The following is a 19,006-nucleotide window of genomic DNA, read 5'->3' on the forward strand; positions in this document are numbered from 1 at the left end:
CAAGTAGTCATCTTACCGAGCTTTGTCAAACATTCATAACGTCTGCATCTGCTCCTGCAATAGGTCTGTCACCTAGCGGTGCATCAAGGACATTATTCTTCTGTGCAGCAATGAGGATAATCCTCAGATCACAAACCCAGTCCGCATCATTGCTACTAACATCTTTCAACTTATTTTTCTCTAGGAACATATCAAAAATAAACGGGGAGTTACATCACGAGCTATTGATCTACAACATAGTTACGCAAATACTATCAGGACTAAGTTCATGATAAATTAAAGTTCAATTAATCATATTACTTAAGAACTCCCACTTAGATAGACATCCCTCTACTCATCTAAATGATCACATGATCCATATCAACTAAACCATGTCCGATCATCACGTGAGATGGAGTAGTTTTCAATGGTGAACATCACTATGTTGATCATATCTACTATATGATTCACGTTCGACCTTTCGGTCTCAGTGTTCCCACGCTATATCTGCATATGCTAGGCTCGTCAATTTTAACCCGAGTATTCTGCATGTGCAAAACTGGCTTGCACCCGTTGTATGTGAACGTAGAGCTTATCACACCCGATCATCACGTGGTGTCTCAGCACGAAGAACTGTCGCAACAGTGCATACTCAGGGAGAACACTTATACCTTGAAATTTTAGTAAGGGATCATCTTATAAAGCTACCGTCGTACTGAGCAAAATAAGATGCATAAAAGATAAACATCACATGCAATCAAAATATGTGACATGATATGGCCATCATCATCTTGTGCCTTTGATCTCCATCTCCATAGTACCGTCATGATATCCATCGTCACCAGCATGACACCATGATCTCCATCATCTTGATCTCTATCAACGTGTCGTCACATGGTCGTCTCGCCAACTATTGCCTCTTGCAACTATTGCTATCGCATAGCGATAAAGTAAATCAATTACATGGCGCTTGCATCTTTATGCAAATAAAGAGACAACCATAAGGCTCCTGCCAGTTGCCAATAACTTTACAAAACATGATCATCTCATATAACAATTTATATCTCATCACGTCTTGACCATATGACATCACAACATGCCCTGCAAAAACAAGTTAGATGTCCTCTACTTTGTTGTTGCAAGTTTTACGTGGCTGCTACGGGCTTCTAGCAAGAACCGTTCTTACCTACGCATCAAAACCACAACGATTTTTCGTCAAGTGTGCTGTTTTAACCTTCAACAAGGACCGGGCATATTCAAACTTGATTCAACTAAAGTTGGAGAAACAGACACCCGCCAGCCACCTGTGTGCGAAGCACGTCGGTAGAACCAGTCTCATGAACATGGTCATGTAATGTCGGTCCGGGCCGCTTCATCCAACAATACCGCCGAATCAAAGTAAGATGTTGCTGGTAAGCAGTATGACTATTATCGCCCACAACTCTTTGTGTTCTACTCGTGCAAATTACATCTATGCATAGACCTGGCTCGGATGCCACTGTTGGGGAAGGCAGTAATTTCAAAATTTTCCTACAATCACGCAAGATCTATCTAGGTGATGCATAGCAACGAGTGGGGAGAGTGTGTCCACGTACCCTGATAGACCGAAACCGGAAGCGTTATATCAACGCGGTTGATGTAGTCGTACGTCTTCACGATCCGACCGATCCTAGCACCGAACGTACGACACCTCCGTGTTCAGCACACGTTCAGCTCAATGACATCCCTCGTACTCTTGATCCAGTTGAGGCCGAGGGAGAGTACCGTCAGCACGATGGCGTGGCGACGGTGATGATGAAGTTACCGGCGCAGGGCTTCGCCTAAGCACTGCGACGATATGACCGAGGTGTGTAACTGTGGAGGGGGGCACCGCACAAGGCTAAAAGATCAACTTGTGTGTCTTGGGGTGCCCCCTTGGCCATGTATATAAAGGAGGGAGAAGGAGGAGGCCGGCCTAGAAGGGGTGCGCCTATAGGGGGAGTCCAACTAGGATTCCCAATCCTAGTTGGAGTCCCCTTCCTTTTCCAAGAGGGGAGAGAGGGAAGGAGTAGGAGAGGGAGAAGGAAAGAGGTGGGTGCCGCCCCCTCCCTAGTCCAATTCGGACTTGCCATGGGGGGGCGCGCGGCCAACCCTTGAGGCCCTCCTCTCCTTTCCCGTATGGCCCATTAAGGCCCACTACTTCCCCCGACGAATCCCGTAACTATCCGGTACTCCGAAAAATACCCGAATCACTCGGAACCTTTCCTATGTCCGAATATAGCCTTCCAATATATCGATCTTTACCTCTCAACCATTTTGAGACTCCTCGTCATGTCCGTGATCTCATCCTGGACTCCAAACAAACTTCGGTCATCAAATCACATAACTCATAATACAAATCGTCATCAAACGTTAAGCGTGCGGACCCTACGGGTTCGAGAACTATGTAGACACGACCGAGACTCATCTCCTGTCAATAACCAATAGCGGAACCTGGATGCTCATATTGGCTCCTACATATTCTACGAAGACCTTTATCGGTCAAACCGCATAACAACATACGTTGTTCCCTTTGTCATCGGTATGTTACTTGCCCGAGATTCGATCATCGGTATCCTCATAACTAGTTCAATCTCGTTACCGGCTAGTCTCTTTACTCATTTCGTAATGCATCATCCCGCAACTAACTCATTAGTAGCATTGCTTGCAAGGCTTATAGTGATGTGCATTACCAAGAGGGCCCAGAGATACCTCTCCGATAAACGGAGTGATAAATCCTAATCTTGATCTATGCCAACTCAACAAACACCTTCAGAGACACCTGTAGAGCATCTTTATAAACACCCAGTTACGTTGTGACGTTTGATAGCACACAAGGTGTTCCTCCGGTATTCGGGAGTTGCATAATCTCATAGTTAGAGGAACATGTATAAGTCATGAAGAAAGCAATAGCAATAAAACTAAACGATCATAATGCTAAGATAATGGGTGGGTCTTGTCCATCACATCATTCTCTAATGATGCGATCCCGTTCATCAAATGACAACACATGTCTATGGTTAGGAAACTTAACCATCTTTGATTAACGAGCTAGTCAAGTAGAGGCATACTAGGGACACTCTGTTTGTCTATGTATTCACGCATGTACTAAGTTTCCGGTTAATACAATTCTAGCATGAATAATAAACATTTATCATGATATAAGGAAATATAAATAACAACTTTATTATTGCCTCTAGGGCATATTTCATTCAAATCATGCATATAAGAGATCAAAGAAGACTCAAATAACTTTCATGGGTAAAAAGATATAACTGATCATAAACTGAAAGTTCATCAGATCCCAACAAACACACCACAAAAAGAGTTACATCATATGGATCTCCAAGAGACCATTGTATTGAGAATCAAACGAGAGAGAGGAAGCCATATAGCTAGTAACTACGGACCCAAAGGTCTACAAAGAACTACTCACGCATCATCGGAGAGGCACCAATGGAAGTGGTGAACCCCTCCGTGATGGTGTCTAGATTGGATCTGGTGGTTCTGGACTCTGCGGCGGCTAGAATTGATTTTCGTCGACTCCCCTAGGGTTTCTGGAATATTGGGGTATTTATAGAGCAAAGAGTCGGTTCGGGAGGCACCCGAGGTGGGCACAACCCACCATGGCGCGCCGGGGCCTCCTGGCGCGCCTTGGTGGGTTGTTCTCCCCTCGGATCACCCCCAGGCGCTTCTTTGGCCCACTGGATGTCTTCTGGTCCAAAAAAAAATCTCCAAAAAGTTTCGCTGCGTTTGGACTCCTTTTGGTATTGATTTCCTGCGAGGTAAAAAACATGCAGAAAACAGCAACTGGCACTTGGCACTATGTCAATAGGTTAGTACCAAAAAATGATATAAAATGACTACAAAATGATTGTAAAACATCCAAGAATGATAATATAACATGATGGAACAATAAAAAATTATAGATATGTTGGAGACGTATCAGCATCCCTAAGCTTAACTCCTGTTGGTCCTCGAGTAGGTAATTGATAAGAACAACATTTTTGATGTGGAATTCTGCCTAACATGTCATATCATATTCTTTTCTTTATAGTATGGACATTTGGACTTTTATACGATTCAAAGCAATAATCTAGTTTTGACATGATGACTTAAATACTCAAGCATATCAACAGGCAACCATGTCTTTCAAAATATCAATGCTAAAATAAGTTATCCCTAGCCCATCATGCTCAACCATTGATCCATTCATGAAACACACTCGCATATTAGCTACACCCAATACTCAAGTACGATCATAGTGCCTCTTAGTTGGTGCTTTTAAAAGAGAAGATGGAGACTCAAATTCAAAATAAAAATTGCATAAAGTAAAAGAAAGGCCCTTTGCGAAGGGAAGTAGGGATTTGTAGAGGGGCCAGAGCTCAAAGCCAAAAACTTAGAGATAAAAACATTTTGGGAGGTGTGCCTTTCCCACCAACGAAAATGACGTAGAGTTCCCAACACTTCCCATGCTAAATATATCATAGGCGGTTCCCAAACGGAAAATAAAGTTTATTCCTTTTTCCACATAATTTCACTTTCCATGGCTAGCCGAATCCACGGTTGCCTTCCATACCAACACTTTCCAAGGAATTTATTATTTGACAACATAAAGTAAATTCATTTTTCATTTTGGGACTGGGCATCCCTAATACCTTTGCCTTACTCTCGTGCAATGACAAGTACATAAATACTCATCGTGAGAATAACACATCTAGCATGGAAAATATTAGCCACCCCTCACCGCCTCGCGAGCGGCACGAACACACAAAAGAGAAGTTTATTTTGAAAATTAGAGATGGCACATACAAATTTGCTTGGAACGGCAAAAGAATACCGTATATAGGTAGATATAGTGGACTCATGTGGCAAAACTAGTTTAAAGGATTTTGGATGCACAAGTAGAGGTCATACTTAGTGCAAAATGAAGGCTAGCAAAAGATTGAGAAGCGACCAACCAAGAAATGAATAATCTCATAAGCGAGTATTAAGCATAATTAACACTGAATAATGCACCACAAGTAGGATGTAATTTCATTGCATTACTGTTGACTTTCGTGCTTGCATAGGGAATCACAAACGTTAACACCAATATTCTTACTAAAGCATAATTACTCATCAAAATGACTCACATATCACATCGTCATATCTCAAAATTATTACAAGGAATCAAGTTTATTTTGTCCAATGATCTTCATGATTTTTTTTATTATATCCTTCTTGGATATCTATCACTTTGGGACTAATTTTTATGTGTTGCTTTTTGATAAGCTCAAACAAATATAAGTGAAATCATGAGCATATTTTTTTTCTTTCTCTCAAAATAATTTAAGTGAAGCAAGAGAGAATTTCTTGAAAATTTTACTAACTCTCAAATAAATCTAAGTGAATCAAGAGAGCATTTCTTCAAAAATAATAAAGCACACCGTGCTCAAAAAGATATAAGTGAAGCACTAGAGCAAATCCATAGCTCATAAAAATTTAAGTGAAGCATAGAGAGCTATTCTAACAAGTAATGGCATAATTCTGGCTCTCTCAAATAGGTGTGTCTAGCAAGGATTCAAGACTTAAAAAGCAAAATAAAACAAGCAAAGACTCATATTATACAAGACGCTCGAAGCAAAACTCATAGTATGTGACGAATAAAAATATAGCTTCGAGTAAAATACCGATGGTCGTTAGAAGAAAGAGGGGATGCCACTCGGGGGCACCCCCAAGCTTAGTTGCTTGCTTCTCTTTGGATAATAACTTGGGGTGCCATGGGCATCCCCAAGCTTAGGCTCTTCTTACTCCTTATTCCTTCATCCATCGTAAGATAACCCAAAACTTGAAAACTTCAATCACACAAAACTCAACAAAACCTTCGTGAGATCCGTTAGTATAAGAAAGCAAATCACTACTATCAGTACTGTATCAAACAAATTCATATTTTATTCTTGCATTATATCTACTGTATTCCAACTTTTCTATGGCAAAAACTCATCACAAAAAACCATAGAATCATCAAAACAAGCACACAACGCAAAGAAAACAGAATCTGTCAAAAACAGAACAGTCTGTAGTAATCTGGATATTTCGAATACTTCTGTAACTCCAAAAATTCTGAAAAACTAGGACTACCTGAGCAATTTTTATACTAATCTTCTGCAAAAAGATTGGTATTTTAGCATGCTCTGGTAAAAAATGAGAATTGTTTTCATGTGCGCAAAAGTTTCTATTTTTCAGCAAGATCAAACAACTATCACCCAAGAAGATCCTAAAGGCTTTGCTTGGCACAAAAACTAAATAAAAAACAAAAAACTCAATCATAACAGTAGCATAATTGTGCAAACACTCAAGAACTGAAAGCAAAAATCAAAATAAAATTTATTCATTGGGTTGCCTCCCAACAAGCGCCATTGTTTTACGCCCTTAGCTAGGCATAAAGCAAGGATCTAAGTTTTGTCATCTTTGTTTCGAGATCCATAGGATGCCCTCATGATTGACTCATAAGGTGGCCTAATTCTTGTTCTAGGGAAGTGCTCCATACCCTTCCTTAGTGGAAATTGAAACTTAATATTGCCTTCTTTCATATCAATCACGGCACCGATAGTGCGTAAAAACGGTCTACCAAGAATAATTGGACAAGACGGATTGCAATCAATATCAAGAACAATAAAATCTATGGGCACATAATTCCTATTTGCAAGAATAAGAACATCATTAATTCTTCCCATAGGCATTTTAATAGTAGAATCCGCCAAGTGCAAATTTGAAGAACATTCTTCGGTATCGGTAAGACCAAGCACATCACACATAGATTTCGGAATTGTAGAAACACTAGCACCCAAGTCACACAAAGCAAAACAATCATAATTTTTAATCTTGACTTTGATAGTAGGTTCCCATTCATCATGTAATTTTCTAGGAATTTAAACTTCTAATTCCAACTTTTCTTCAAAAGCTTTCATCGTAGCATCAACAATATGTTTAGTAAAAGCTTTATTTTGTTCATAGGCATGGGGTGAATTTATCATGGATTGCAACAAAGAAATACAATCAATCAAAGAGCAACTATCATAATTAAGGTCTTTGTAATCCAAAAGAGTGGGCACATCACTAGTTAAAGTCTTGACCTCTTCAAACCCACTTTTATCAATTTTCTCAACAAGATTTCCACCCTCCGAATTATCGGGACGCCTTCTAACTAAAGTTGACTCTTCTCCAGTCCCTTTTTCATCAATCTTAACTTTACTAAACAAGGAATCAATAGAAGAAACACCTATCACTTTAAGATCTTTATCATTTTTATCTTCTAACAAGATTGGTTTAGCAGCCATTTGATTTACTAAGGTAGCTTGTGCATCAGATATTTTTCCTAGCAAACTTTCAGCAAAAGCATACTTAGATTGCAGATTGCAAACTTCTCTACTAATATCATCAAGTTGTTTTCTTATAGCATCTAGCACAACGGAGTGCTCCTTGAGTTCTTCAGTAAAATACTTATTATGCTCAAATTGTGTAGTCATATATTCCTTAGTACTTTTCTCAATTTCAAGTAAAATATTGGGGTAAGGAACATCATAATATCTTCTTTGAGGCATCATGACTATGCAAACAAGAACGCATGCAAAAACAGACCCGGCAAGAAAACGGCGAATGAAGAAGAGGGCGAATAAAACGATAAATTTTTGTGAAGTGGGGGAGAGGAAAATGAAAGGCAAATGGCAAATAATGTAAATTGCGAGGAGATGAGATTTGTGATTAGGAACCTGGTATATGTTGAAGATCCTCCCCGGCAACGGCGCCAGAAATTGGCACGTGGCCGGGATACTATCTTGGCTTCATCCTCCCCGGCAACGGCGCCAGAAAATTCCTTTTGATGTCTGCTAGGACTATGTTAGTATTTCCCCAAAGAGGAAGGGATGATGTAGCACAGCAGCGGTAGGTATTTCCCTCAGTGATGAAACCAAGGTTATCGAACCAGTAGGAGAACCAAGCAATACAACGTAAATAGCACTTGTACACAAATAACAAATACTCGCAACCCGACGTGTTAAAGGGGTTGTCAATCCCTTTCGCGTAATGGCGCCAGAAATGGGAAAACAGACGTGAGAGTGTAGTAAATATTGATAGATCGAACGCCAAATAAAATAAATTGCAGCAAGGTATTTTTGTATTTTTAGTTTAATAGATCTGAAAATAAAAGGCAAATAATATGAGAAAGAGACCCGGGGCTGTAGGTTTCACTAGTGGCTTCTCTCGAGAAAGTAGCAAACGGTGGGTGAACAAATTACTATAGGGAAATTGATAGAACTTCAACTAATCATGACGATATCCAGGCAATGATCATTATATAGGCATCACGTCCAAGATTAGTAGACCGACTCCTGCCTGCATCTACTACTATTACTCCACACATCAACCGCTATCCAGCATGCATCTAGTGTATTAAGTTCATGGAGAAACGCAGTAATGCAATAAGAACGATGACATGATGTAGACAAGATCTATTTATGTAAATAGACCCCATTGTTTTATCCTTAGTACAACGTAAGCAATTTGTATATCAACCTGTCGGTGTACAAAAGTAGGGGCTCTCTTTTTTACCCCTTTACTTGTGCACGGGCAGTCAGAGCCATGCCCGCGGCCACACTAAGCAGGGCAGTGGAGGGAAACCAAAGCAATGCCAAGACCAGAGACACAAAGAGCAAGAGGGTGAGGCAGACTCCCCCAGCGAGGCCCTTGTCGGGGCGGCCCCCGCAGCCCCAACAAGAGCCTTGCTGGGGCAACTTGCCCGACGCCAGCAGAGCGCGCCACCCTTGAGCCCAAGGTTTCCAACGCCATCGACCACATTGAGACCAAGGCTCGGGAGGCACCTCCATGGTGGCATGCAGATCTTTGTGAAGATCATAAGCACACAAGATCAGATGGGGACCAGAAGACGACGATCCTCAGCAAGATCCTAGCCGAGGAAATCCACAGGACCCCCGGCAAGACCCTTGCCGAGGCCCCGGCAAGACCCTTGCCGAGGACACTGATGTCTACTACGCAACCTTCTTCTTGTAGACGTTGTTGGGCCTCCAAGTGCAGAGGTTTGTAGGACAGTAGCAAATTTCCCTCAAGTGGATGAGCTAAGGTTTATCAATCCGTGGGAGGTGTAGGATGAAGATGGTCTCTCTCAAACAACCCTGCAACCAAATAACAAAGAGTCTCTTGTGTCCCCAACACACCCAATAAGATGGTAAATTGTATAGGTGCACTAGTTCGACAAAGAGATGGTGATACAAGTGCAATATGGATGGTAAATATAGGTTTTTGTAATCTGAAAATATAAAAACAGCAAGGTAACTAATGATAAAAGTGAGCGTAAACGGTATTGCAATGCTAGGAAACAAGGCCTAGGGTTCATACTTTCATTAGTGCAAGTTCTCTCAACAATAATAACATAATTGGATCATATAACTGTCCCTCAACATGAAACAAAGAGTCACTCCAAAGTCACTAATAGCGGAGAACAAACGAAGGGATTATGGTAGGGTACGAAACCACCTCAAAGTTACTCTTTCTGATCAATCTATTCAAGAGTCCGTAGTAAAATAACACGAAGCTATTCTTTCCGTTCGATCTATCATAGAGTTTGTACTAGAATAACACCTTAAGACACAAATCAACCAAAACCCTAATGTCACCTAGATACTCCAGTGTCACCTCAAGTATCCGTGGGTATGATTATACGATATGCATCACACAATCTCAGATTCATCTATTCAACCAACACAAAGTACTTCAAAGAGTGCCCCAAAGTTTCCAACGGAGAGTCAAGACGAAAACGTGTGCCAACCCCTATGCATAAGTTCACGAGCGGAACCCTCAAGTTGATCACCAAAACATACATCAAGTAGATCACGTGAATATCCCATTGTCACCACAGATAAGCACATGCAAGACATACATCAAGTGTTCTCAAATCCTTAAAGACTCAATCCGATAAGATAACTTCAAAGGGAAAACTCAATCCATTACAAGAGAGTAGAGGGGGAGAAACATCATAAGATCCAACTATAATAGCAAAGCTCGCGATACATCAAGATCGTACCACCTCAAGAACACGAGAGAGAGAGATCAAACACATAGCTACTGGTATATACCCTCTGCCCCGAGGGTGAACTACTCCCTCCTCGTCATGGAGAGCGCCGGGATGATGAAGATGGCCACGGGTGATGGATTCCCCCTCCGGCAGGGTGCCGGAACGGGTCTAGATTGGTTTTCGGTGTCTACAGAGGCTTGCGGCGGCGGAACTCCCGATCTATTGTGTTCCCCGATGTTTTTAGGGTATATGGATATATATAGGCGAAAGAAGTCGGTCAGGGGGCTACGAGGGGCCCACGAGGGTGGGGGCGCGCCTCCCTGCCACGTGGCTTCCTCGAAGCTTCCCTGACATCTACTCCAAGTCTCCTGGATTGCTTCCGTTCCAAAAATAACTCTCCCGAAGGTTTCATTCCATTTGGACTCTGTTTGATATTCCTTTTCTTCGAAACACTGAAATAGGCAAGAAAACAACAATTTGGGCTGGGCCTCCGGTTAATAGGTTAGTCCCAAAAATAATATAAAAGTGTTTAATAAAGCCCATAAACATCCAAAATAGATAATATAATAGCATGAATACTTCATAAATTATAGATACGTTGGAGACATATCAGCATCCCGAAACTTAATTCCTGCTCGTCCTCGAGTAGGTAAATGATGAAAGAAATAATTTATGAAGTGTGAATGCTAGAAGGTACACAAGTTTGATCAATGATAATTTCAATCACCTTTTCTAGCATCATATGTCATAACAGTAGCTCAACTCATAAAAATTTTCATGATCAAGTAACAAGCTATTCACATGTTAAAGCATAGACCATAAACTTTCTTGAAAAATAACAAACTATGTTCTCAGTCATCAAACAATTGCAATTCATCTTATTTTCAGGAAGGGTCTATGTAAGAGCTTTGATTTAGCAAATCCCACATACTCAACTATCATATAGTCTTGCATGATTGCTACCACTCAAAGCATATTTTTAGAACAAATAACATCCATCGAACACAGAGAAAGATAGGGGCTTAATGTTTCGCCTCCCAACTTATTTATCATATAGATAATTGTCAACAATAATAATTCATGATCAAATATATTTGAATGGCCATATATGCTTAGATCTTTCTCCACCACATGATGCTTTCCAACTAAAAAGTAGGTTGGAATGAGAAGGAATACTACTGACTCTTGCATAAAAGTAAAAGATAGGCCCTTCGCAGAGGGAAGCAGGGATTTGCAGAGGTGCCAGAGCTCAAAGCTAAAATAGAGATGAAAATAATTTTGAGAGGTATGCTTTCATTGTCAACATAACGACCAAGAGTTCCCAATATCTTCCATACTAGCTACATTATAGGCGGTTCCCAAACAGAAAGGTAAAGATTTTACTCCCCCTCCACCAACAATCACACTCCACGGCTTGTCCGAAACAACGGGTGCCGTCCAACTATCAACAATCCTGGGGGAGTTTTGTTTAAATTATTTGCGATTTTGTTTTTGATCTTTTGATCATGGGACTGGGCATCCTAGTTACCAGCCATTTTCTCGTGAATGATGAGCGGATTCCACTCATCGTGAGAATAACCCACCTAGCATGGAAGATACTGACAGCCCCTAGTTGCTACATGAGCGATTCGGGCATACAAAACAGATTATTATTTGAAGGTTTAGAGTTTGGCACATGCAAATTTACTTGGAACGGCAAGTAAATACCACATATAGGTAGATATGGTGGACACTCATGGAATAAACTTGGTTCAAGGATTTTGGATGCACAAGCAGTATTCCCGCTTAGTACAGATATTTTGGCTAGCAGAGGATTCTAAATAGCAAGCACCACATGTTAGAGGTGTTGGGGATCGTAGCAGAATTTTAAAATTTCCTACGCATCACCAAGATCCATCTATGGAGTATACTAGCAACGAGGGGAAAGGAGTGCATCTACATACCCTTGTAGATCGCGAGCGGAAGCGTTCTAATGAACGGGGTTGATGGAGTCGTACTCGCCGTGATCCAAATCACCGATGACCGAGTGCCGAACGGACGGCACCTCCGCGTTCAACACACGTACAGAGCAGCGACGTCTCCTCCTTCTTGATCCAGCAAGGGGGAAGGAGAGGTTGATGGAGATCCAGCAGCACGACGGCGTGGTGGTGGAAGTAGCGGGATCCCGGCAGGGCTTCGCCAAGCGCAAGCGGGAGGGAGAGGTGTTGCAGGGGGAGAGGGAGGCGCCAGGGGCTGTGGTGCTGCTGCCCTCCCTCCCCCCACTATATATAGGGACCCCTGGGGGGGCGCCGGCCCTGGGAGATCAGATCTCCAGGGGGGGGGGGGCAAGGGGGAAGGGGGGGTGGCTTCCCCCCAAGCCAAGTGGGGTGCCCCCCCACCCCCAGGGTTTCTAACCCTAGGCGCAGGGGGACTCCCAAGGGAGGGCGCCCCAGCCCACTAAGGGCTGGTTCCCTTCCCACTTCAGCCCATGGGGCCCTCTGGGATAGGTGGCCCCACCCGGTGGACCCCCGGGACCCTTCCGGTGGTCCCGGTACAATACCGATAACCCCTGAAACTTTCCCGGTGGCCGAAACTGGACTTCCTATATATAATTCTTCACCTCCGGACCATTCCGGAACTCCTCGTGATGTCCGGGATCTCATCCGGGACTCCAAACAACTTTTGGGTTTCCGCATACTAATATCTCTACAACCCTAGCGTCACCGAACCTTAAGTGTGTAGACCCTACGGGTTCGGGAGACATGCAGACATGACCGAGACGCCTCTCCGGTCAATAACCAACAGCGGGACCTGGATACCCATGTTGGCTCCCACATGTTCCACGATGATCTCATCGGATGAACCACGATGTCGAGGATTCAAATCAACCCCGTATACAATTCCCTTTGTCAATCGGTACGTTACTTGCCCAAGTTTCGATCGTCGGTATCCCAATACCTTGTTCAATCTCGTTACCGGCAAGTCACTTTACTCGTACCACAATGCATGATCCCATGGCTAACTCCTTAGTCACATTGAGCTCATTATGATGATGCATTACCGAGTGGGCCCAGAGATACCTCTCCGTCATACGGAGTGACAAATCCCAGTCTCGATCCATGCCAACCCAACAGACACTTTCGGAGATACCCGTAGTGCACCTTTATAGTCACCCAGTTACGTTGTGACGTTTGGCATGCCCAAAGCACTCCTACGGTATCCGGGAGTTGCACGATCTCATGGTCTAAGGAAATGATACTTGACATTGGAAAAGCTCTAGCAAACGAACTACACGATCTTTTATGCTATGCTTAGGATTGGGTCTTGTCCATCACATCATTCTCCTAATGATGTGATCCCGTTATCAATGACATCCAATGTCCATAGTCAGGAAACCATGACTATCTGTTGATCAACGAGCTAGTCAACTAGAGGCTTACTAGGGACACGTTGTGGTCTATGTATTCACACATGTATTACGATTTCCGGATAACACAATTATAGCATGAACAATAGACAATTATCATGAACAAAGAAATATAATAATAACCATTTATTATTGCCTCTAGGGCATATTTCCAACAGTCTCCCACTTGCACTAGAGTCAATAATCTAGTTACATTGTGATGAATCGAACACCCATAGCGTTCTGGTGTTGATCATGTTTTGCTCTAGGGAGAGGTTTAGCCAACGGATCTGCTACATTCAGGTCCGTATGTACTTTACAAATATCTATGTCTCCATTCTGAACACTTTCACGAATGGAATTGAAGCGACGCTTGATATGCCTGGTCTTCCTGTGAAACCTGGGCTCCTTGGCAAGGGCAATAGCTCCAGTGTTGTCACAGAAGAGAGTCATTGGGCCCGACGCATTGGGAATCACCCCTAGGTCGGTAATGAACTCCTTCACCCAGATTGCTTCTTGCGCTGCCTCTGAGGCTGCCATGTACTCCGCTTCACATGTAGATCCCGCCACGACGCTTTGCTTGCAACTGCACCAGCTTACTGCTCCTCCATTCAAAATATACATGTATCCGGTTTGTGACTTCGAGTCATCCAGATCTGTGTCGAAGCTAGCGTCGACGTAACCCTTTACGACGAGCTCTTCGTCACCTCCATAAACGAGAAACATATCCTTAGTCCTCTTCAGGTACTTCAGGATATTCTTGACCGCTGTCCAGTGTTCCATGCCGGGATTACTTTGGTACCTTCCTACCAAACTTACGGCAAGGTTTACATCAGGTCTGGTACACAGCATGGCATACATAATAGACCCTATGGCCGAGGCATAGGGGATGACACTCATCTTTTCTCTATCTTCTGCCGTGGTCAGGCATTGAGCCGTGCTCAATTGCACACCTTGCAATACAGGCAAGAACCCCTTCTTGGACTGATCCATATTGAACTTCTTCAATATCTTGTCAAGGTACGTACTCTGTGAAAGACCAATGAGGCGTCTTGTTCTATCTCTATAGATCTTGATGCCTAATATATAAGCAGCTTCTCCAAGGTCCTTCACTGAAAAACACTTATTCAAATAGGCCTTTATACTTTCCAAGAATTCTATATCATTTCCCATCAATAGTATGTCATCCACATATAATAAGAGAAATGCTACAGAGCTCCCACTCACTTTCTTGTAAACACAGGCTTCTCCAAAAATCTGTGTAAACCCAAACGCTTTGATCATCTCACCAAAACGAATGTTCCAACTCCGAGATGCTTGCACCAGTCCATAGATGGAGCGCTGGAGCTTGCATACTTTGTTAGCATTCTTAGGATCGACAAAACCTTCCGGCTGCATCATATACAATTCTTCCTTAAGAAAGCCGTTAAGGAATGCCGTTTTGACGTCCATTTGCCATATCTCATAATCATAGAATGCGGCAATTGCTAACATGATTCAGACGGACTTCAGCTTCGCTATGGGTGAGAAAGTCTCATTGTAGTCAACCCCTTGAACTTGTCGATAACCCTTAGCGACAAGTCGAGCCTTATAGATGGTCACATTACCATCCGTGTCTGTCTTCTTCTTAAAGATCCATTTGTTTACTATGGCTCGCCGATCATCGGGCAAGTCAGTCAAAGTCCATACTTCATTTTCATACATGGATCCTATCTCGGATGTCATGGCTTCTAGCCATTTGTCGGAATCCGGGCCCGCCATCGCTTCTTCATAGTTCGAAGGTTCACCGTTGTCCAACAACATGATTTCCAGGACAGGGTTGCCGTACCACTCTGGTGCGGAACATGTCCTTGTGGACCTACGAAGTTCAGCAGTAACTTGATCCGAAGCTTCATGATCATCATCATTAACTTCCTCCCCAGTCGGTGTAGGCACCACAGGAACATCTTCCCGCGCTGCGCTACTTTCCGGTTCGGAAGGGGTGACTATCACCTCATCAAGTTCCACTTTCCTCCCACTCAATTCCTTCGAGAGAAACTCTTTCTCCAGAAAGGACCCGTTCTTGGCAACAAAGATCTTGCCTTCGGATCTGAGATAGAAGGTATACCCAATGGTTTCCTTAGGGTATCCTATGAAGACATATTTTTCCGACTTGGGTTCGAGCTTTTCAGGTTGAAGTTTCTTGACATAAGCATCGCATCCCCAAACTTTTAGAAACGACAGCTTAGGTTTCTTCCCAAACCATAATTCATACAGTGTCGTCTCAACGGATTTCGACGGAGCCCTATTTAAAGTGAATGCGGCAGTCTCTAAAGCATAGCCCCAAAATGAGAGCGGTAGATCGGTAAGAGACATCATATATCGCACCATATCCAATAGAGTGCGATTACGACGTTCGGACACACCATTTCGCTGAGGTGTTCCAGGCGGCGTGAGTTGTGAAACGATTCCACATTTCCTTAAGTGCGTACCAAATTCGTGACTTAAATATTCTCCACCACGATCTGATCGTAAGAATTTTATTTTTCTGTCACGTTGATTCTCAACCTCACTCTGAAATTCCTTGAACTTTTCAAAGGTTTTAGACTTGTGTTTCATTAGGTAGACATACCCATATCTACTTAAGTCATCAGTGAGAGTGAGAACATAACGATATCCTCCGCGAGCCTCAACACTCATTGGACCGCACACATCGGTATGTATGATTTCCAATAAGTTGGTTGCTCGCTCCATTGTTCCGGAGAACGGAGTCTTGGTCATCTTACCCATGAGGCATGGTTCGCACATGTCAAATGATTCGTAATCAAGAGACTCCAAAAGTCCATCTGCATGGAGCTTCTTCATGCGCTTGACACCAATGTGACCAAGGCGGCAGTGCCACAAGTATGTGGGACTATCGTTATCAACTTTACATCTTTTGGTATTCACACTATGAATATGTGTAACATCACGTTCGAGATTCATCAAGAATAAACCATTGACCAGCGGGGCATGACCATAAAACATATCTCTCATATAAATAGAACAACCATTATTCTCGGATTTAAATGAGTAGCCATCTCGAATTAAACGAGATCCAGATACAATGTTCATGCTCAAAGCTGGCACTAAATAACAATTATTGAGGTTTAAAACTAATCCCGTAGGTAAATACAGAGGCAGCGTGCCGACGGCGATCACATCGACCTTGGAACCATTCCCGACGCGCATCGTCACCTCGTCCTTTGCCAGTCTCCGCTCATTCCGCAGTTCCTGTTTTGAGTTACAAATATGAGCAACCGCACCGGTATCAAATACCCAGGAGCTACTATGAGTACTGGTAAGGTACACATCAATTACATGTATATCACATATACCTTTGGTGTTGCCAGCCTTCTTGTCCGCTAAGTATTTGGGGCAGTTCCGCTTCCAGTGACCACTTCCCTTGCAATAAAAGCACTCAGTCTCAGGCTTGGGTCCATTCTTTGATTTCTTCCCGGCAACTGGCTTACCGGGCGCGGCAACTCCCTTGCCGTCCTTCTTGAAGTTCTTCTTACCCTTGCCTTTCTTGAACTTAGTGGTTTTATTTTCACCATCAACACTTGATGTTCCTTTCTGATCTCCACCTCCGCTGATTTCAGCATTGAATATACCTCAGGAATGGTCTTTCCCATCCCTGCATATTGAAGTTCATCAAAAAGCTCTTGTAGCTCGGTGGAAGCGACTGAAGGATTCTGTCAATGACCGCGTCATCCGGGAGATTAACTCCCAGCTGAGACAAGCGGTTGTGTAACCCAGACATTCTGAGTATGTGCTCACTAACAGAACTATTTTCCTCCATTTTACAGCTGAAGAACTTGTCGGAGACTTCATATCTCTCGACCCGGGCATGAGCTTGGAAAACCATTTTCAGCTCTTCGAACATCTCATATGCTCCATGTTTCTCAAAACGCTTTTGGAGACCCGGTTCTAAGCTGTAAAGCATGCCGCACTGAACGAGGGAGTAATCATCAGCACGTGATTGCCAAGCGTTCATAACGTCTTGGTTCTCTGGGATTGGTGCTTCACCTAGCGGTGCTTCTAGGACATAATCTTTCTTGGCAGCTATGAGGATGATCCTCAGGTTCCGGACCCAGTCCGTATAGTTGCTGCCATCATCTTTTAGCTTGGTTTTCTCTAGGAACGCGTTGAAGTTGAGGACAACGTGGGCCATTTGATCTACAAGACATATTGTAAAGATTTTAGACTAAGTTCATGATAATTAAGTTCATATAATCAAATTATTCAATGAACTCCCACTTAGATAGACATCCCTCTAGTCATCTAAGTGAAACATGATCCGAGTTAACTAGGCCGTGTCCGATCATCACGTGAGACGGACTAGTCAAGATCGGTGAACATCACCATGTTGATCGTATCTTCTATACGACTCATGCTCGACCTTTCGGTCCTCCGTGTTCCGAGGCCATGTCTGTACATGCTAGGCTCGTCAAGTCAACCTAAGTGTATTGCGTGTGTTCCGAGGCCATGTCTGTACATGCTAGGCTCGTCAACACCCGTTGTATGCGAACGTTAGAATCTATCACACCCGATCATCACGTGGTGCTTCGAAACAACGAACCTTCGCAATGGTGCACAGTTAGGGGGAACACTTTCTTGAAATTATTATAAGGAATCATCTTACTTACTACCGTCGTTCTAAGCAAATAAGATGCAAAACATGATAAACATCACATGCAATCAAATAGTGACATGATATGGCCAATATCATTTTGCTCCTTTGATCTCCATCTTCGGGGCACCATGATCATCTTCGTCACCAGCATGACACCATGATCTCCATCATTGTGTCTTCATGAAGTTGTCACGCCAATGATTACTTCTACTTCTATGGCTAACGCGTTTAGCAACAAAGTAAAGTAATTTACATGGCGTTATTCAATGACACGCAGGTCATACAAAAAATAAAGACAACTCCTATGGCTCCTGCCGGTTGTCATACTCATCGACATGCAAGTCGTGATTCCTATTACAAGAATATGATCAATCTCATACATCACATATATCATTCATCACATCTTCTGGCCATATCACATCACATAGCACATGCTGCAAAAACAAGTTAGACGTCCTCTAATTGTTGTTGCAAGTTTTTACGTGGCTTGTATAGGTTTCTAGCAAGAACGTTTCTTACCTACGTAAAACCACAACGTGATATGCCAATTTCTATTTACCCTTCATAAGGACCCTTTTCATCGAATCCGTTCCGACTAAAGTGGGAGAGACAGACACCCGCTAGCCACCTTATGCAACTAGTGCATGTCAGTCGGTGGAACCTGTCTCACGTAAGCGTACGTGTAAGGTCGGTCCGGGCCGCTTCATCCCATAATGCCGCCGAAACAAGATAAGACTAGTAGCGGCAAGAAGAATTGGCAACATCTACGCCCACAACTGCTTTGTGTTCTACTCGTGCATAGTAACTACGCATAGGCCTGGCTCATGATGCCACTGTTGGGGATCGTAGCAGAATTTTAAAATTTCCTACGCATCACCAAGATCCATCTATGGAGTAT

Source organism: Aegilops tauschii, chromosome 5 (genome assembly GCF_002575655.3).
Source record: "Aegilops tauschii subsp. strangulata cultivar AL8/78 chromosome 5, Aet v6.0, whole genome shotgun sequence".
Taxonomy (NCBI): Eukaryota; Viridiplantae; Streptophyta; class Magnoliopsida; order Poales; family Poaceae; genus Aegilops; species Aegilops tauschii.